At 38.9% G+C, this 21,470-nt stretch overlaps 1 protein-coding gene across 5 annotated transcripts in view; it reads right to left on the bottom strand.

Annotated features, from left to right (window-relative positions):
• Positions 1–21,470, bottom strand: part of PALS2 (protein associated with LIN7 2, MAGUK p55 family member) — a 102,181-nt gene that overhangs the window by 57,570 nt on the left and 23,141 nt on the right. The gene's annotated exons all lie outside the window — the stretch shown is intronic.

Raw genomic sequence — 21,470 nt, 5'->3', positions numbered from 1 at the left:
CCTCCTGTCTCCCTATCTGTTCTTCTGCTCCATGCTTATTGCATTAGCCAGCCTGGAGTTTCTGAAGTACTGGTATTTTTGTTTATTGTTTTGTACTGTTTCACCCTGTATAGTCTACTATTTGTACTGTGTACTGCGCTGCGGAAACCTTGTGGCGCCTAACAAATAAAGGATAATAATAGTAATAATTACACATTCTCCAGAAGTGGGTTATTCTGAAAGTAATTAGTAGACAACATTCTGATTTTGAGCTGCTCTGTACCCAGGTCACCCCCCCCCCCCTCCCCCAACTTAAACATACTATCTAAAGTATTTACAAATTAATTTTAGAGGATAGGTTTGTACATAAAAGTGCTTTGTTGTGGACGAGTCCATACACTTTGCTCACTAAATACTTTAGTGGCAGAGACACAATACAAGATATTATCATGGTGGTATAGACTCCCAGATACAATTTCGCCAACTCTGTTATTGTCTCCCCTTTCCCTATTTGGTGGACATGGTCCGAGATTACTCTTTAATGGAATGAAATCATCATTCCCTCTGTTGGTTTTAAGGTGCTAACTGACCCTGGGTTCTGGCTTCTGACATGCTCCAATATTCCTACATCCACCTATGAAAAATCACTCTCAAACATTTAAATTAAAAGAGCTAAGGCACTTATCCTGATCCACTAGAGATCAACTCCCACCCCTTCAGTGGATGAACAGTTCAGAGGTATTGATTTTTACATGTCCATGGACAATATCAATCTCTCTGCAACTTATAGGTATCTGGAATTCACTGAGATCTGGACTTGAATTTAAGGAATAAAATACTTATTGCACGTCCACCAAGATTCCAAACATGAGTTTTTCAACAGATAATATCCCTTGATAAAGAAAATTTATGTTTCCGAAACGCAGAGTCAAATGAAAGGCGAATCGTATTAATTACGTGCAGCACGGATGTCTAGTTCCTACAAGAATAGAGCCAATGGGCTGGCACTTATCCAAATTTAATAATAAATAGGAGCAAGTTCTATGAGGAACAAAGCATGCATTACTACAAGATAGTGAACATGTAAGCCAGGAACACATAAATTCTACCATTACAAGAGAATTGACTTAGTGCCTATCCAGAAATCCTTTTCACAGCACGCATGAAATCTGTTGATTATTTTTAGTACAATATCTTGAGCACTATCTCATCAATTGTCTGAATAGATACATGCATATGACAGTAAGCTTTCTATAGTACTAAATAAAAAAAAAATTAAGACATTGCTAATGTACAGAGGATTTGGAGTTAGTAAGAACAGTTCCTTGTGAAAACCTTTTATGACCAGGGCTCTTCCTTTTTTTGATGAATGACATCAATAGGATAAATTTGTTAATCCCAATACATATAGTCATATAACAGAAAAAGCATACGTTTTACCATTTGCAACATTTAACCTCTAGAAGGGACACGATCAAACACAAGTGCATTGTATCTACGGTACACTTGAAAAGGAGAATATTATAAAAACCTAATTTAACCATCATATTAGCTTAAGGAATCCATTTCGGCTTTGACTCCGCTTCCAGAATCAAATTTTCATTCACACCCTCTTGCTCGGTTCTTCTTATAGCCTCCCATCCCAATGGTTTATGGCCCTATTTAGTCCCAGTGTGAGTACCAGAACCGGCTTCCTCTAATTTTCGCAACTTTCTTCCTTTTCTCAGTAAGAATTTAAGAAGTAAGAAATTATTAATTGTTATCGTGAAGTTGATTCTCCTCTTTAATTTTCTTCCTCCTGATATAAGTTTACTGCCTTTCACGTGCTCTGCCTTCAACTTGCTGTATTTTTTTATCCAGCATTGTTAAATGAAGAATATGCCAAACGCTGGAAAATCGTGCATTTTCAAAGAAACCAAAAAACATTACTCTATTCCCAAGAAGTCATATTTTTAAGGATTTTTTTTCTACGGAAACAGAAGGGGTACTTAACGTTTATTTCAATTGCATTTGTAGCTCACCTGATTGAACTAGAGAGTTGGGCAAGGTCTCATTTCAAACCTCTATTTATGGGCTTTCATAGGATATATAACAGAATCTTTTTTCAATAAAAATTAAAAATATAACATTTTCAAAATCAAAATTTTGATTTTCTCCAAAAGCCATATTTTAATTTCTTTGAAAAAATATCTCAACAATTGTTCATACGGTTGTTAATAAATCCCCAAAGTTTTATTTTGGGATTATGATGGGATCATCTGCTACAAGAGCTTTAATTTTTGAGTGATTCATAAAAATTGTATTTATTGAGGCACTACTCATCAACAAAACATTATTTTTTCCAGTTAACTTCATTAAAGGAATGCACATTCCTCTTCAGGTGATTTGAGGGTTTTCTTTACACCCATGGCAGCATTATACCAAATTTAATTGAAATTAGAGAATATAAGGTAGAATTTTTTCTAAAATTGTGTTGATTTCATAAAAGAAACTATGATTATTCTAACACTGGTTTTAGTTTAGTCTGTTTAAACTGAAATGACTTCACCACTCCACTACTGATGCTGAACTTTAATTTATGCCCTTAATTTATTTTCTAGTCTTATTCTTGCACTATTTATTAGAGTACTCAGCGCTGCTAAATGTAGTCACATGGGTAGACAAAAATACAAATCCCACCTTACGAGTACAATAAAAAAAAAAGGATAAAAGTAAATGAAAAATACTTATATTCGTATGAAAGGTAGATCCGTTGTCACAGTGTTCAGATCTTTCCATCCATATTATGTGGAATAGAGAAATGCCATACAAAAATATAAAAATACAACATAGAATAATATTAACAAGACCCTAAAGGTGCCTTGAACTGAAATAGTTTGGAATCCACTGGCAATTATAATAGACAAAACATCAAGAACTCTTAAAAATCGAGTATGAGAACACTTGTATAATATCAAAATTGGAAAAGAAACCCATTCAGTCTCCTCACATTGCAAAACTTGTCATAACAGTTCACCTACAAGTATTGTTAATTTTTGGGGGGTCCAAGCGATACTCCCCAGGTGGAAATATAGAAATTTAGATAACAAATTAGCTAAATCAGAAATGACCTGGATATACAACCGCAATACTTTGATTCCGAATGGTTTGAACGTAGAGTTTGAACTGAAATGGTTTTAAAATTGAACATTTATTTGTTCCTTTTTCGTCTCTTTTTCCTCTTTAGGATTGATGTTATTCCTTCCAATTCTTTTGGATCCTTTATTGATTCATGGTTCAAGCTCATGTGATTTTTGTAGTATAAATATATGATTTGCTATTCTTCAATCTTTATTGAAAAGGAAATATGTAATTGCTTAGCCAAAAATCTTCAGTCTGATCTAACATCTTATGTCCAATTTTGTATAATGAAGGACTGATTATTCCATATGATTGATGATCCCATTGTATATTTAGAAAAAATGTAGAATTGTTATTTTGAACCTGTCAATAAAGCTTTCACTCAGATTTTTTGTTAACTTTTGATCGTGTTCTTCCAATTGCCCCCCTGCATATCTTCATCATTTTGGTCGCAACAGATCACTTTGATGGAGTTATTAATTTCCAATTACTATCTAAGTCATTTATTAAAAACGGAATATGCCCGAGTTCCGTTAATCGGAAGTGTTAGGTGGAAGGTATTATGCCTTCCACCTGCTAATAGCATCCGGAATTTAAAGTAAAGTAGAAACTGGAAGTAGGGCATTGGCGCAGATGCGTGCCTTTTCGTTACATAAAAACCGAAAGTGGGGCAGTGGAGAACATATGCGTTTCACTTAGTTTAGTGTTTGGCTTCCGATGACCTGCAAACCGAAAGTGAAGGTGGAAGGCAAATGGCGTTCCCCTTGGTATTTAGAAATATATTTTTATGAGAAAGAAAAAAATATACAATCTTACCCTAATCGAGCAACATTAAGTACTAAGAGGGAGTGCTATGGAACTGGACATTACGAAAAGGTACATGTTGAAGTTTCTACTGATCGTTAAAGACTTCTATGTATTATATTGTAACTTATATTGAATTTTATTTGTTTTTCCTCCTTCTTGAGATATAAATTTCAGTATATCTCAGCTTATGTGAACATTTAATTGTTATTCTATGATTTATGCATATGACCTGTGAACCTGTATTAATTAGACTTCCTGTATAAAAGGGAGTCAGTTTTGTAGTAGCCCTATCCTTGAAAAAGACCTAAACTAAGAGGTTGAAACACATCGGTACAATAGGGCTGCCAAATCTGGAACTTTTTAGGATCTCATTCTTGCCATCCGGACGGCCAGAGAAGTGGTGACTATGCACCCCGGGGATTTATAACAACATGCCTTTATCCATTTTTATCTGACACTGAGGGATTACATCTGGAAGAAATTCTAAATATTTCCATGGAGAAATCTAAAGTAATTTGATATAAGGCTTTATATCCATGTTATTCTTGTAAGTGTTTTCACTTAAGGATCTGGGTGGTGATGGATTAGACATCATATCACATTGAATTTACTTGAGCACCCATTGCGTTTATTAATCTATTATCTGGTGAGTGGAACCACATAAAGAGAGAATTTGTGGTGGAATAAAAAAAGTAAAGATTTTATGGATTGAATCACGCTTAAGAAGAATATCAATTCTACCTCAATGATTTTTTTGTATAACATTTTGTTTTTACAATATTATACTATGTTGTATTTTTATATTTTTTTTATGGCATCTCTCTATTCCACATAATATGGAGGGACAGATCAGAACACTGAGACAACAGATATACCCTTCATTCGAATATGAATATTTTTCATTTACTTTTATTCTTTATTGTATTCACTTGTTGTAAGGTGGGATTTGTAGATTTGTATTTTTGTCTACCCATGTGACTACATTCAGCAGCGCTGAGTACTCATATATTTATTATCGATATTACTTAATTTGGGAATACTGTGTGGTTCCAATTAGCAGCTGGGATTAGCGCAATCTACCACTTTTATTTAATATGCACTATTTATTAGCAAACCTAAAATCTGCATCAGCATGCACACACATTTTAAGTGTACATGTATATTTTACACTTTTTTCAATCAAATATTTTAATTAAGAATTTGAGTTACAAACACACAAAGACATAACAGCCAATCTTGAACAATACTAACAAAATCTATAAACCGAAAACTATATAAAAGAAAACTTCTAAAAGAATAAAAAGAAAATGGTATTAAATGTAACAGATTGCACAACTGATCAATCATAAATATTGTATATATTCAATATTCTAAACAATACAGGTCAGAAAATGAGGTGAACAGGGGAAAAAAAGCAAAATATATATACAGCAACACAAGGAAAGTAGCCCATGATTTTCAAAACCATATAGTCTCACACAACAACTGTAGATTACACGTACATATAAACGAAAAACTAAGCAAGCATTTTGGGCGCATGGTGTAAAGCACATAATCAGTCTTCTGAGGGGGATTGTACGTATATTGCATACATTAAAAAAAAAATTAATAATACACACCAGTATGGGATCTACTAATCAAAATTCTTAGGACTTCTGGTTTCAGAGCAGATCAGAGAATTTTATGTAATTTGAAACACTATGCCTAATAGCTACTAAAACACTTTAGGAGCCTAAATTGTGTTTGCGTAGGGTATTTAGCATGAAATAGCTCTGTGCATGCTCACAAACGTTCCTTATACCAATAAACGAACTTGCATACAATTCATGTCTGAAGACAAATGATACTTACAACTGCCTACAACTGAGAGGTGTAACTGGGGAGGGAAAGGTCGGACTAACGTAGGCAATGTACTGTAAGGATGTTACAATGGAGAGGCTACGCAGATGCAGCCGATTCAAATCCTGTGGTTCTCTTTAAGTACGCTTGGTTTCAGCCTTATTTGCACCAGCTACAGGGCAGGTGGAAATGCCGACTAACAGTGGTGACTACATGGCATAATCTTTTTAAAATGCACACATAAGCGAGCCACTTGCTAGCACTGAACATGTTTATGCAAGCAAGATGGACTCAATAAAATGTATGTACAGTATGCAAAAAAAATAAATAAATTTTATGTATTTAATGCAACAATAATATTATATATATCTATATATATATATATCTATATCTATATATATATATTAGACATTTTTAGTTATATTTATACTGTTTAATGTTTTATTTTTTTATTTTTTAATATCGAGAACACAAACTGTGTGCAGGTTGCGTTCAGGTTTGAATCAGGCCCCGAGTGTCTCCCTTTTTGTCCCCCATACTACAGCTGGCCTTTCCCTTCTTATTAAACTATTTAGCAAAGTTCCTCAGTGTAACTACAAAAAGAATTATATCTGTATATGAGAAATTCATTGAAAAGCACCAAAACTTAACTTTTTTCCTATCTGTATTTTAGAAATTTTATCTGGGTACTAAATGATCGACTGTCCATTCTTTGCAAAAAAACATTTTAATGAAGAGTCTACATTTAAATTTTGGTTTCTTTTATTTACAAACTAACACTGCAAGTTAAAATCAACAATCACTGATTTCAAAGTGAAAACAATACATAGTCCAAATGCACAGTATTAAAAATACATTATCCTCATAAGTCCAGCATTTGAAATCCGCTCAAAAGCTTATTCATGTCAATCACCTGCTGGTTTCATACCACCCTCTGGATATTGTTTATCCCTTATTAAAACTTTTCTACATTAGGTAGATTGGTGTACCAATGACAATAAATTTAAAGATAACTTACTGAGTAAGTATACATAAGCAAAATACAAACATTTGCTAGAACAAATCTTAATATATGTAGTCTGCTGAGATCATATGCAAAATTAAAAAAAATCATTATACAAAAGGCTTGTCATAATATGTATCACAAGAAATTTGCAGCTCTCTGCACAGAAGTGTATAGGGGTTGATAAAAGGGAAAAGCCCAGTTAGAAAAATGTACAAAAACCTTGATGACAACCTAGTCATTCTTTTTAATTATGTTGAATTAAAATTACATTTTTAAATTAACGTTTATATCCCTCTTAACGGTCCCTCTGAGGGTGGACATTTTTAAATGTGTTGGCTGGGAGCAAGACCTGACTGAGTGGTGTATCGTCAGAGAGGAGAAAGCAAAAATCCCTTAATGCATTAGATTGAATGCAAAATGGTTTGCGTGTTCACACTGGGACTAAAGATAGCCATAAACCCGTGGGACACAGAAATCTACCTAAAAGCAGGAGTCATTGTTTCAGAGGGGAACAATGATTTACATTAAACTGCCTTGAGTACTGCACTTTTATAGCTGTACAAATCTGGCATTCTAAAATACAAGTATCAACCTATAAAATTTTAGCTCTAAAGTATGATTGCTCAGAAAAATTGTAATAAACTATTTGTGGCTTACTACAGATTGTAAGTTTGCAAGCAGGTTCCTCTTATCTGTCTGTTTGTACTACCCAGTATTGTTTTATTACTGTGTTTGTTTCCGATTGTAAAGCGCTGCAGAATTTGCTGGTTCCCTTATTGTATAATACAAACAGTAAAAACCACGACTAGTAATGTATGCGGCAACACTTTGCATAAACATTGTGCCACTGAGGAAGATCAAATTCAAACTAAGAGGCTTGTGTGATACTTAACACAATATATATATAAATTTAATTTGGAAAACACACTGCTAAATGATTACAATTTACAAGTTTACATGTAGCACACTTCAGTGTACTAGAGTCGGTTAGTGCATCTGCTTTGTAAGAGGATCTTGAAGGAGTTCAGCATAATCCTTACACGGAATGCAATGACAAATCCATCCTCAAGCAATTTATCGCATAATCCACAAAAGGAAAATGATAACGGATTATTTTTTGTCTGCTTTAAAAGTGATATATGCAAGCTTGATTAGCAGAACTTTTTTTTTTTTTTAACGTAAAGCCAGGTTCTTCTGCAATACAAACCCGCTTTCATATTAAGCCAAGAAACAGATCAAACATCAATGCTTTTAGGATTTGCTTAAAAAAAATAGCTGAAAATACTACTTGTACAGAAATCTGTGGTTATTCTATGACATAGGATAAAGGGAAATTTTACCTCAACTTCTTTTTAGTATTGTCCTCCTTTTCATTTTAACATTACGCTGCCGTTTTTCCAACCACTTCCGTTTTGACTCACTAGCGCAGGTAAATGTGAGTGTAGCCAAACAGTATAACAAAAACACCCCTTTTACAGTATACACGTTATGTAGTTTAAGTATATTTTTTCAGGCTGTATCAGCCCTCTATACTAAATTAATAAATTATCCTTCTTGAAATTAAGACAGATTGAGTCTAAAAACTTGCATTTTCGAAAAGAAACACAGAAAACAATATTAAAAAAGCCAAAAACGTAAATATGTTTTTTTAATAGAATATATTCTAAAATGTAGGTGTTCCATAAAACATTTAAGGAAACTAGATTCCTCCACTTTTATGACCCCCTCACGCCACTTGTTTTCAAGAGAACGTACAGTAGATCAACAAAAAGCTATTAGCTCCCCTGAAGTTTGCACCTAACAGAACAGACTTGATCAAGGACTGCTTCTTTCTACAGTACCAAGACTAAAGTCATAACCACAACGTATTTTATTTTGAAGTTTTATTTTAAGCTAAATACCACCAATTTGTAGATGGTGTCACATCAGCTTTTGGAAAATCAGACTCTATTATAAATCACGTGACACAATCCAGGTTAAGCACAGGCAGTATAAAATTTCTCTCTTTGTGGACCATGTCCTTCTAACCTTTTACTCGCCTCAGATCTTACTCCCTAATTTGTTTGTGGAACTGCAGGACTTTGGGTCTATTTTACCGAGTATTGTTATCAGCCTTCATTTATAGGATTCCCACAAATTTTAGCAGTGCCATACAGAAACAGACATTGGACCGTACAGGGTAAAACATAACCAAACACTTACAACCTAAAGGGAGGGCAAACAGACAGGAGGCACAAAGTGAGTCAGAGGAGGGGATCAAGAGCAAGAGTAGTGAATAGAGGGGGGGTGAGAGAGGGTGAGGTAGTCAAGCATGGAGAGAAGGATAGGTGGATGACAGGTAAGCTTTAAGGAACAGATGAGTTTTGAGTGCCCGTTTGAAGGAGCACAAATTAAGGGACAGTCAGGTAGAGCGTAGGAGGTCGGTCCAATGAAGAGGGACAGGTAGAAATCTTGGAATCAGGAGTGGAATGAAGTGATCAGGATGGAGGAGAGGTGATGGTCATTGGCCGATCGCAGTGAAGGGTATTTAGTGTGAATGGAGAGGAGGTTAGAGATGTAAGGAACAGCAGAGTGGGAGAGGGTCTGGTAGGCGAGGGTGAGTGGTTTGCAAATGGTTCTATAGGGGAAGAGAGCTAGTGTAGGGTGAGAGGGGAGAGGTGAAGACAGAAGAGGAGCGGCAGGAGAGGAAATTGAACCTCGCAGTTGTGTTGAGAATAGACCCAATGGGGGAGAGAGTGAGGCCGGTCAGGAGAAGGTTAAAGTGGTCTATACAGGAAATGATGAGTGCATGGATGATGGTTTTGGTGGCATTCTGGGATAGGAAGGGCTGGATGGGTGATGTTGCGGAGCTGGAAGAGACAGGATTGGGTTAGAGATTGAATGTGGGGTGCCCGAAACGAAACCTGCATACCTAACATCTCTTCTACATCTCGTGGTACGGGAGGATGAACACCATTAAAATAAATGTCCTGCCCAAGCTGCTATATTTCTTTCAAACTTTACCTGTGAAAGTCCCAGATCCTTCTCTGTGCTTTTTCCAATCCCTATGTAGCAAATATGTATGGAATGGCAAAAACCCTAGATGCAATAAATTTTGTCTGGCCAAATTAAAACAATGGGGGTGTAGGCCTTCATCCGTTTGATAAATACTATCATGAAACTCAAATGAGTCACCTCATCTCCTAGCTGACGGCTTCCGGGGTTAAGAGATGGGTGGATATTCAGGACGTGATGTCTGCGGACTTGCAGTTAAGATCATTACCTTGGATCCATAAGGGCATCAGACCAGCCCCGGCCTACATTGCCCACTCTGTTTGATTCACTTTGGACACATGGGACAAACTAAACAAAATATTTGAAAAGACTCCCTATCCTTCCCCACTTAAACCACTTTGGAAGCACCCCAGTTTCCTCTGGGTTGCACCACGGCTTTCGCTCTACCTTGGCTGAAAGCAGGTCTGGATCTGTTTCTTCATCTGATGGGTCATAATCTTTTTGGGACATGCGCGAGAAATACAACCTGCCCAATAATCTCCAATTTTAGTATATCCAACTAAAAAGCTTCATACAAGCCCAGATACATTCATCTAGCTTCATCCCCAAAAACATTTGAACACCATTGTATTTATACTTTGTCTTCTTCATCCCTTCCTGTGGAGTCATTTGAACAGGCATGGGAGTGGAACCTTGTGATAGCGTTGGAAGAGGAGGGATGATCGCTTCTCCGTCAACTGATTGCAAAGTCTTTTATTAATACAGTTATTTGAGAAAATACCTATAAGATATATACTATGTGGCACATGGTTCCCAAGACATTGCACTCTATGTACTCCCACACTACTGACCTAATGTAATGATGAGCTACACATATATTGATTTTCATCAGACGACATAAAACAGGAGGAACCAAAGTTAGTGTCACTATTACCACAGTCACAAAAAATGTGGATAAAAGTGATCTGCAACCTGGAACATACATAGCAGCAGAGTATGATAACATCTGGTACATTGGGTATATCATTCAATGTAATGAGGAGGAACAAAATGTGCTGATACACTTAATGAAACGAAACCAATCAACAAATGTGCTGTCATGGCCTTCAAGAGATAAGTGTTTTGTTCCTTTTATTCACGTCCTCTGTAACGAAAGTGCCTACTATCCAATGAAGTACTGGAAGGCAGTATACACTTTCTGCTGACACTTTAAGGAAAATTACAGACCGCTACAAGTTTCAAACAAGGGAAAAATAATGAGATTGTTGACTCAACTTCAGTTAAGGACTTAAGTTATGTTAAAGGTTTTAAATTTCATGGTTTCCTGTGTTAATTATGTATGCGGTACAACAGTAATCGAACATCAATTTCATTATTTTTTTTCTCCACTATGAAACAGAGTACCCTGCTGATTTTTTTTGTGGTAATGTATACATTTTTTAAACACCCCCCAAAAAATGGGATCCCTAAAGTCAATTGAACCTAGCATTTTTAATTATATTTGAAAAACGTGCGTTTTTGCCGTAACACAAAACATGAGGCAGATAAAGTCATTTGGTTTGGATTTTTGGATGCGGGAGGAAGAGTTACCTTAGGGGTCCCAATTTTGTGACGATTGATTAATAATCACCGGTGATACTTCAAATAAACTGGATAAAGAAGCGATTAGTAAATTATTTAATAAATTGAAAAATCAATATTTAATCAACTAATTGTCAGACAGTCGAGATATTTGGCAGAAATCATTGTTTTGCTGTCCTCTCTTAACTAAAAAAAAAAAATCAAAAAAAAATCTGAGATGGGTGGTGGACATTTCATGTTTTTTTTGTGGTGATCTGGTGTGGAATGACCTTACACACAAAAACCCATAAGTGATTCAAGTACACCAGATGCAATGGACTTTAAAATAGCCTTACAACTGTAATGCATTTTAGTGGGTATTATTCAGCACAACTAGGAATAGATAGGTGTTCTGTTAATTATAAAGAACCCCATATATAAAAATACTTTTAATAATGCATTCAAAGTACAGAAAATAAATTAGAAGATGCTAAATAGAGAAACATTTTTGAAGGTACTGCACTTAAAAAGTTTATTCAAGCATATTAAAGGTGTTGTCATTGGGTCTGTTGAATATAAACACAGCTTATTTGCAGATGATATCCTCCTTACATTGACTTCACCTCACACCTCCATCCCAATCTTATTTGATTTCCTCACTGCCTGTGGCTATCTCTCGGGGTATAAAGTTAATTTTTCCAAGACTAAAGATAGGTACACACTACAGAATTTTCCACCAACTTTTTATGCCGATCGATTTTACATCCGATCGATGGTTTGATCGCTCGGTCCATGGACTGCACACACACTAGCCTTGTTTTAGACGATAAAGGGAAGAGCGGCCATCACGTTCGCAACTTTTTACAGTCATGTTGTCGTGAGCATTGATTTTAATTTCGTACACACTGAAGCAACATTTGCGGGGCATGTAACGATATACCAAAGACATTAACATAAAAGGGGCAGCGCTTTCACTGTAGTTAACACCCAAAACCGCAAGACCACACTGTCTTCATTCATTCCTATAAAATAGAAGTTTATTACCATACACAAAATTTAGAAAAAATCATTTAACTTCCCCAAATCCCTTCGTATGTAATGGTCCTGCACGGGTTAAACTTATAGTCTAAAATCTCCATACGCAAGGTTATTATACACGAGTAGGCATCACCCACAATGCTCCATTCTCTGCGGGCATCATCGCTGATTGGTCTACAGCAGAAACAAACGCCCATATCTGAGTGTATAAAATTGCAGAGGCGCCTGTCTGGCGCCGAGGAACGTGAGAAGATGGCGGGTGAGGAAAAGGTGTCAGTGTGGGTTGCAGCTATGGAGATGGAGACAGAGATGGTGCTAGAGGGGCCAAAAAAATGTTGAAAAAGTTAAGGTGGGGGATGGAGATGCTCAAAAAGAGCAATGCCAATGAGCCAAAGAGGTGGAGATGATGGTAAAAGTACTGGACCAGTACGACTACGACATTAAAAAAGTGAGCAGCACGTGTAGTGTACCTGTTTGAAGGACTTTATGTATTTCATTATTGTTTCACATGTACCAATGCAAATGCCTGATTTGTAACAGATTTTTTTTTGTCAGAACAAAGAATTAACAGTGAGAAGGCCTGTTTAGATACCACTGATACCACTAATGTTACACCTGTTATCAAATAAGAACAAATTGATGTTGAATACCAAGATACAAAAAAGTTATACACAAAAGTATTTCAGTGAACATGTGTTGACAACTAAATGCTTTGGGCACATACCTGTACCATTATAATAACCAAAATGTCGCCTGTTTTCCAGAACATATGGAGGTTAAGCCCGCTATTGTTGCGATTGTGCCAGGGGGACCACAACATAAACTGATCTTAAGCAGTGTGCAAGGTGAGCAAATGAGACTATTTCTGGTGTTGGGTACAGATTACAGTTATAGAAGTTTAATGGTAAACATTTTTTATTTCCTTTTTTGGTAGGTAAAGAAATCAAAGGGAATATAAACCCAAGCGACATCAAGAAAAAAAAAATTAAAAACCTTGAGAAAAAATTTGGTGAAAAATGTGTATGCTGTTTGGAACTGTGCTGCCACAAACCAACTAGCACCTTTAAAGTGTAATACTATTTTTTTCCACTTGTCATATTCTGCAATAAAAATATTTTTACTTTTTCCTGCAATAAAACTGTTGCATTAACATTGTGTGATGTGTTGTGGGTATTTTACAAATATTAGTTACTAAAGGTTAATAGTTTATAAAATATAGGTTTATAAAGGGTAAATATGAATAGGTTCCCAATATAGATGCAAAGGGTAATAATATACATGCTTTACACAAGTGTAATTGTCTGCAACCAGAAAGGTGCAATACACATGTATACAAAACACAAGTTAGTGATGTGCGGATACCGCACCACGTGGGACTGGTACAGGCACCACAAATTTACATACACACGCCCCCTAGGTTGAGGAAGTATCGGAGGATTGTCGTGGATCGGTCGGAAATTTATACACACTACACAACTGAAAGGAGATTGGAACGAAAATATTGAATGGTACGACCAACCAAATGAGACGACAATCGTTCATTTGGGCAGACATTCGACCATTGTGTCACTATACACACTGACCCGACTTTCGAATGAGTGGTCGTATGTTGGCTGGTTAAGCCGATTATTGGACAAAAACTCTGTAGTGTGTACCCAGATTAAGGCCATTGTGTTTCATTTGCAGCCCCCACACCCTGCATATCCTTAAGAGTAATTTTAATTTCATCTGGCAGTGCTCCAAATTAAAATATTTGGGAGTCAATATTACTTCCACCTACGACACCCTGTATTCAGCAAACGTCCCTCAAGTTATTAACACAATTGAGCTGGATCTGCTCAGGTGGCAAAAAATTATTATTTCTTGGCTGGGAATAATTGTCTCCCTCAAAATGAACATTACTACCTCGTTTACTCTACCAAGTGGCACTGCACTTGGTATAAGGTAATAAAATAAAACCTTCAAATCTCTGTAGCCAAAAGGGAAAGAGCTTCTTGCCAGTTAAGAGAGTCAAATACAATCTGTTTTTACAGCACCAGAATTCCCTCTGCTCTTCCCTTCTCTAAAAGATCACTGCCCTTCTAGGCCAACTCAATGCAGTCCTTTCAGAAAAAAGCTGCCAGGTTGCTTAAATGGGTTCAGCACCACTTTAAAGAAAAAAGTGTCTGTCTTCCTGAAAAAATAAAATAAAGAACTTTGATAGAGGGAAACTTGGAAAGCTAAATATCTGTCCAGCCATGAGGTCTACAATCCACAACTCAGACAGGTTGGTTTTGTCACCAGACAACAGGTCAATGACAACAAGAGGAAAACATGAGGGAATCGTGTCTATCTCTCTCCCTAGAAGCTGAAACGGTCATTGACTGTAAAGTGTGGCCCTTTATAAGGATGATAGCTTTCATGTATTTAAAAAGGTACAGCAGTTAAATCTATAACCAATAGTAACATGAATACAACAAAAATGGAAATCTTAGCCCTATTCATTCATTTGCATGTGAAAAAAAAACCCTGTTAAGAGTTCCACTTCCCTTCAAAAGGCAGGCCAGTAAGATAAAGTACATAAGGACTTTCTTGACTAGGAAACACTTTCTACCAGGCAAATTATAGTTGGCCTTAAGAAATCTGATTGAAAGGGATAGAATGATCATCTGGGATTGGGCATATCACCACTTAAAATGAAAATTCTATGGAGACTGGTGTGTCACTTTCAAACATTATCTAGAAGATCCCCCACCGGACTCCTCTTCCTCAGTTCAAGCTCGCATTCTGCAAAGACCTACACCTCCAGGAACCCCTGGGTTTTCTTTGGGGCAGTTCCACCAGTATCTGTAGATAAGACACTTATTTACCGAGTAAATCCTTGCTCAACTTATAGCCCAGTCCTCTCCTACAAGGTAGCCTATATGCCCAGGTATTCATCTGTACTGGCCACATCTCTGACCCACAGAAGCCACACGAGTGAATCTATCCACCCCACATCTCCTGCCCGCCTTCCTCCTTTAGAACGCACACTTTAGACCCCAGTTACTCAAATTTTATTTTTTCAATAAATAAAAAAAAAAGGACTATTTTGCATTTTCTCCCATCACTGGACGAGTAAAGGTTATTAACGGTTAGGCTCAGTGTTTATTTAACTGTGTTCCTATTATGTATTGCTCTTGATGCCTTCAATAAATAGATTTTACAAAAAAAAAAGAGATTTTAGGCAAGTATGAAATTAAATAAATATTTGTAATAGCTACAGGGCTATAAATTTCTATTTTGATTTTAAAATGGAGTGGTGTCCAGTCAATTAGTAGAAGAGCAGAATATCCTTATCTCAAACAGAATAATTATGGCCTCAGAGTCGTAGTTAAGCTTGGTACACACTACAGAAAATTTCTCCCAATGTGATATCGTTAATGATTTTACCAATGACTGAAAGTCCTGACAATCAACATGCCAATACATGTGTACACATTTTACAAGATTTATCTTCAGATCTGTGCTCCTTATCTGTCAGAATCATCACCTGAAAAAAGGACTCTAAACTCGATAGACATCTGCCTACACACGTCAGAATTTTCCCTACATCGTGCCAACATTTATAGAGATTTTTAGCCAGTTTATAAAATCAAAAGATACAATGTGCTTTGGAACAATAAAACATGATCATTGGAGCGTACATACTAATGCGATATTGAACCTAATGGTTGTTCATCATGTGAATGGCACGATAATCAGGTGAAAAATCTGTAGTGTGTACAGAGCCTAAGCCTTCAATGCCACTGATCCAATCACATTAGCAATAAGTGTAGTCAGTCTGTTTGCAATCAAGGTTCAAAATATTGTTTTGATTTTTAAATAAGTGTTTGTTTTTAACTTGTTGCAAAATACAGTATTCAGACACTTCTGCTCCTGATAACAAGTAACCATTGATTTAGGACACAGCATGACGCACATGTGGATTCAAATAAAAAGTGTTGGCATTCATGTCCTAGATGCATCTATAAAGAGTTGTGTTAGTTAGAAATAAAATCCTAAAAAGGTATCCTATCTGTTACGATACTTACCATTCCACGCTCCCCCGCCGCTCCGTCGGTTCCGGGTTCAGCGATCACGTGACCGCTACCTAGGGCGGTCACATGATCACCACCAGGGCGGGGAATTCAAATGGGACTCTGCATAAAAACCTAGCTCTGACACTTGGAGAGTGTCAGAGCAACTTACCAGTTCCTGGCTCCTGATTCCTGTGTCCTTCCTTGTTCCTGCTTCGTGTGTGTTGACTCCCAGTGTACCGACCCGGCTTGTTCACGCTTCTGGATTCCGTTGTCCTCTGTGTACCGACCTGGCTAGCTGACCTCGCTTTTGTTCTTGTGACCCGTGTACCGACCCGGTTTGATTGACTCCGAGACCGCTTCCTGATTCTGTCTGCATTGCCTGCCTGTGTACCGACCCGGCCTGTCAGACTACTCTCATCTTGCTCCTGCTCCGCTGTACTACACCTTGGGGCAAACCTGAGGACCGCGACCTGCGTCTCCTGACAGCAAAGCCCATCCCGCCTTGCGGCGGTTCTTGGTGAATACCGGGGAGATCGTTAGACTCCGCACCTCAGGTAAGCCAGCGTTAATCAAGGTTAGTAGAGAATCCAGTAAATCCGTTACAGATTGCTCTGACCATGGATCCAGCGGCTAAAGATCTACTGGAGTATTTAGTGGGTAGAATGGATAAACAGGAGGCGAACCAAGAGCAACTTTTAAAATTCCTTCAGAGCTTATCTACCCGGCTGGACGTTGTTCAGAACACCTTAGTGGCTACCCGACCTCCAGCACCAGTGAGTGCGGCTCCGGACCCCTCTCCTGCAGCAGCAGCTTCTTCCTCCCAATTTCGGATGCCTAATCCGCCTAAGTTCGATGGAGACCCTAAACTTTGCAGAGGATTCCTGAACCAATGCTCCATCCACTTTGAACTGTTGCCAGGAAATTTTTCTTCTGAAAAGGCTAAAGTGGCCTATGTGATATCACTGCTCTCTGGTCAAGCCTTAGCGTGGGCATCCCCATTATGGGAGCGGAAAGATCCTATCCTGTATAGTTTATCCACCTTTAGGAAGATTTTTGACGAGCCCGGAAGGGTTTCCAATGCCGCTGCTGGGTTATTGCGTCTCCGCCAAGGAAACCAGTCTGTGGGTCAGTATGCAGTCCACTTCAGAACTATGGCCTCGGAACTCCGCTGGAACGATGAGGCTCTTGTAGCTACATTCTGGCAGGGTCTTTCAGATCGGATTAAAGACGAGCTGGTGTCTCAGGAACTCCCTGCATCTTTAGACGATCTCATCTCCCTCTGCGTTAAGATTGACTTACATTTCAAGGAGCGTAGTTCTGAGAAGGAACAGTCCCGACGCAGTATGATCCGTCTAGCCTCCAATTTCCAAACACCTGTTCTTCCACCCGAGGAACTGATGCAATTGGGAAGGACCCGCCTATCGGCCGAAGAGAGAGAGAGAGAAGATTCTGTATTGAGAGAGAGAAGACTCTATATTATGGAGAGAGCGGGCATCTTCTGAACTCTTGTCCCAAACGTCCGGGAAATGACAGGGCCTAACGTGTTCAGGAACTGTGTCGTTAGGCCTCCTTATTTCTTCTCCCTCAGTTCCTTATAATAATGATTGTGTCACTCTTCCCATTTCTTTACAGTCTGGACAACATACCTTTTCTCAATCCGCACTCCTTGACTCCGGAGCAGCTGGGAATTTCATTTCGGCTGCCTTGGTAAAGCAATTCTCTATCTCCACGCTAGCCCTAGAACAACATATCTCCCTTTTAGCCATCGATGGGGGAAGAATCCCTCTTCAGATTGGAGCCCTACATCAGGAGAGTATCTCCTTCTTCGTCATCCATAAAACTACCAATCCTGTTATCCTTGGACTTCCGTGGCTCCGTCTCCATTCTCCTAATGTGGATTGGCAGTCCGGTCATATCTTATCCTGGGGACAACATTGCTTTAATCATTGTCTATCAAAAGTAGTTCCCAAGGAGGATCCAAAACACCGCAGGAGGGTACCCTTGGCACTTCTTCCTGAACCCTACCAAACCTTTTCCGATGTCTTTTGTGAACAAGAGGCCACAAAACTCCCTCCACATAGAATTTGGGACTGTAATATAGATCTTATTCCTGGCAAACCAGTACCCCGAGGCAGAGTTTATCCACTTACCGTTCCCGAATCTAAGGCCATGGAGGATTATGTCCAAGACAATCTCAGAAAAGGCTTTATCCGGAAATCCTCTTCTCCTGCTGGGGCAGGCTTTTTCTTCGTAAAGAAGGACGGGGGCCTCCGCCCTTGTATTGACTATCGAGGCCTTAATGCCATCACCGTAAAAAAAATCGGTACCCTTTACCATTAATCTCAGAATTATTTGATCGGATAAAGGGGGCTACCATCTTTTCTAAATTGGACCTCAGAGGAGCCTATAACCTGGTGCGCATTAAGGATGGGGATGAGTGGAAGACAGCCTTCAACACCCGGGACGGTCACTTTGAATACTTGGTCATGCCGTTTGGGTTATGCAATGCCCCGGCTGTTTTTCAAGGCTTCATGAATGAACTCTTTCAAGACCTATTATACCAATGTGTGGTCATCTACTTGGATGATATCCTCATCTTCTCCCAAGACTTAGTATCACATCGCAAACATGTCTTGGAGGTTCTGTCCTGCATTAGGAAGAATTATCTATATTGTAAATTAGAGAAGTGCATCTTTGAACAAAGGCAAGTTCCCTTCTTAGGCTATATCATCTCTGGCACTGGTTTGCAAATGGATCCTACCAAGTTAAAAGCCATACTAGATTGGCCTCAACCCTCGGGCCTTAAGGCTACACAGTGGTTCCTGGGATTCTCCAATTACTACCGCCAGTTCATTAAAGGATACTCTACTTTGGTGGCTCCCATCACTGCCTTAACCCGTAAGTCTGCGAATGCCAAAATATGGTCTGGAGAGGCCATCCAAGCCTTTGCTACCTTAAAATCCTTCTTTTTCTCAGCACCCATCCTCCAGCAACCTGACTGTTCTCGCCCGTTCATTCTAGAGGTGGACGCATCCTCCGTAGGTACAGGAGCAGTTCTTTCTCAACGAGACACTACCGGTAAACTACGTCCATGCGGATTCTTTTCCCGTCGTCTTCTTCCTGCTGAAAAGAACTACGGTATCAGTGATAAGGAGCTCCTGGCCATCAAATTGGCTCTTTTTGAATGGAGGCATCTTCTAGAGGGAGCCCAGTTCCCCATCACTATCTACACTGATCACAAGAACTTGCTATATCTACGTACGGCACGCTGCCTAAATCCTCGACAAGCAAGATGGTCCTTATTTTTCTCCCGATTTGACTTCAACATTTCCTTCCGTTCTGGATCTAAAAATATCAAGGCAGATGCTCTATCTCGCTCATTTGATCCTACTGACTCGGAACCCTTGGAGGGGAATAAATTTATTCTGGACCCTAGTTGAATATTAGCAGCAACCCATATCAAGAAAATTTGTCCTCCAGGCAAAACCTTCATTTCTGCACCTCTTCGCATCAAACTTCTACGAGCTCATCGTTCCCTCTTCTCGGGTCATGCTGGCATTCGCAAGACTTGGGCCCTGTTATCTCACAATTACTGGTGGACTTCCATACGGGAAGATGTAAGGAAGTTTGTGTCATGTTCCATATGTGCCCAACACAAAACCCCCAGGAGGAGACCTTATGGTCATTTACTTCCATTACCAGTTCCTGAATACCCATGGTCACAAATCTCCATGGATTTTATCACTGACCTACCTCCCTCCAAGTCATGTACTGTGGTCCTAGTGGACACAGACCGCTTTTCAAAAACTGCTCACTTCATTCCATTGAAAGGTCTTCCATCTTCCTCGTTGGCTGATATTTTCATCAAAGAGATATTCCGCCTTCATGGTTGTCCTCATCACATTGTCTCCGATCGAGGATCTCAGTTTATATCCAAATTCTGGAGATCCTTTTGTCATAAATCTGGGATCAAGCTTGATTTTTTCTCTGCATATCACCCCCAGTCTAACGGTCTCACAGAGAGAACCAACCAGGAGTTGGAGAAATTTTTAAGAATATTCATATCTGCCAATCAAGACAACTGGGTGGACCTCCTTCCATGGGCTGAGTTTGCCCATAATAACCATTTCCATGAGGCTCTCTCTAATTCTCCTTTTTTCGTTCTCTATGGCTGTCATCCTAGATTACCCACATTTTCCCAAATTACTGCTTCTGAAGTCCCAGCAGTGGACGTATTATTTCGTAACTTCGCACATATCTGGGAACAAACCAAATCAAGTTTTAGAAAAGCCATCTCTCGCTCTAAGGAGTCCCATGATAAAAAGAGAGGAGCCGGCCCTAATTTCTCTATCGGGGATAAAGTTTGGCTATCTACACAGAAAATTCGGTTAAAGGTTCCCAGCAAGAAATTTGCTCCCAGGTTCATTGGTCCATTTTCCATCTCAGAGATCATCAATCCAGTAGCGTTCAGATTAAGCTTACCATGTTCTCTACGTATCCCAGATGTTTTTCATGTATCATTGCTGAAACCAGTGGTTACGAACAAGTTTTCCACCCCTCCTAGGGCTCCTCCCCCTGTTATTATTCAGAATCAGGGTGAATATGAAGTAAAACAAATCTTGGACTCCCGTAAAAACAGAGGTGGTGTACAATTCCTAGTAGACTGGAAAGGTTACGGTCCCGAGGAACGCTCCTCGTTAAGAGCAGTCGACCTTCATGCCCCCCCGTCTACTCAAACTCTTTCATAAAAGATTTCCCTGTAAACCTTTATAGGTGTTCAGAGTCCACCTTTAAGGTAGGGGGTACTGTTACGATACTTACCATTCCACGCTCCCCCGCCGCTCCGTCGGACCCGGAAGCCACACTTCCGGGTTCAGCGATCACGTGACCGCTACCTAGGGCGGTCACATGATCACCACCAGTGCGGGGAATTCAAATGGGACTCTGCATAAAGACCTAGCTCTGACACTTGGAGAGTGTCAGAGCAACTTACCAGTTCCTGGCTCCTGATTCCTGTGTCCTTCCTTGTTCCTGCTTCGTGTGTGTTGACTCCCAGTGTACCGACCCGGCTTGTTCACTCTTCTGGA

The sequence above is a fragment of the Mixophyes fleayi genome, chromosome 5 (genome assembly GCF_038048845.1).
Source record: "Mixophyes fleayi isolate aMixFle1 chromosome 5, aMixFle1.hap1, whole genome shotgun sequence".
In the NCBI taxonomy this organism is placed as follows: Eukaryota; Metazoa; Chordata; class Amphibia; order Anura; family Limnodynastidae; genus Mixophyes; species Mixophyes fleayi.
Note: the sequence above shows the minus strand (reverse complement) of the source record. Positions and strands in the feature narration are given on the sequence as shown.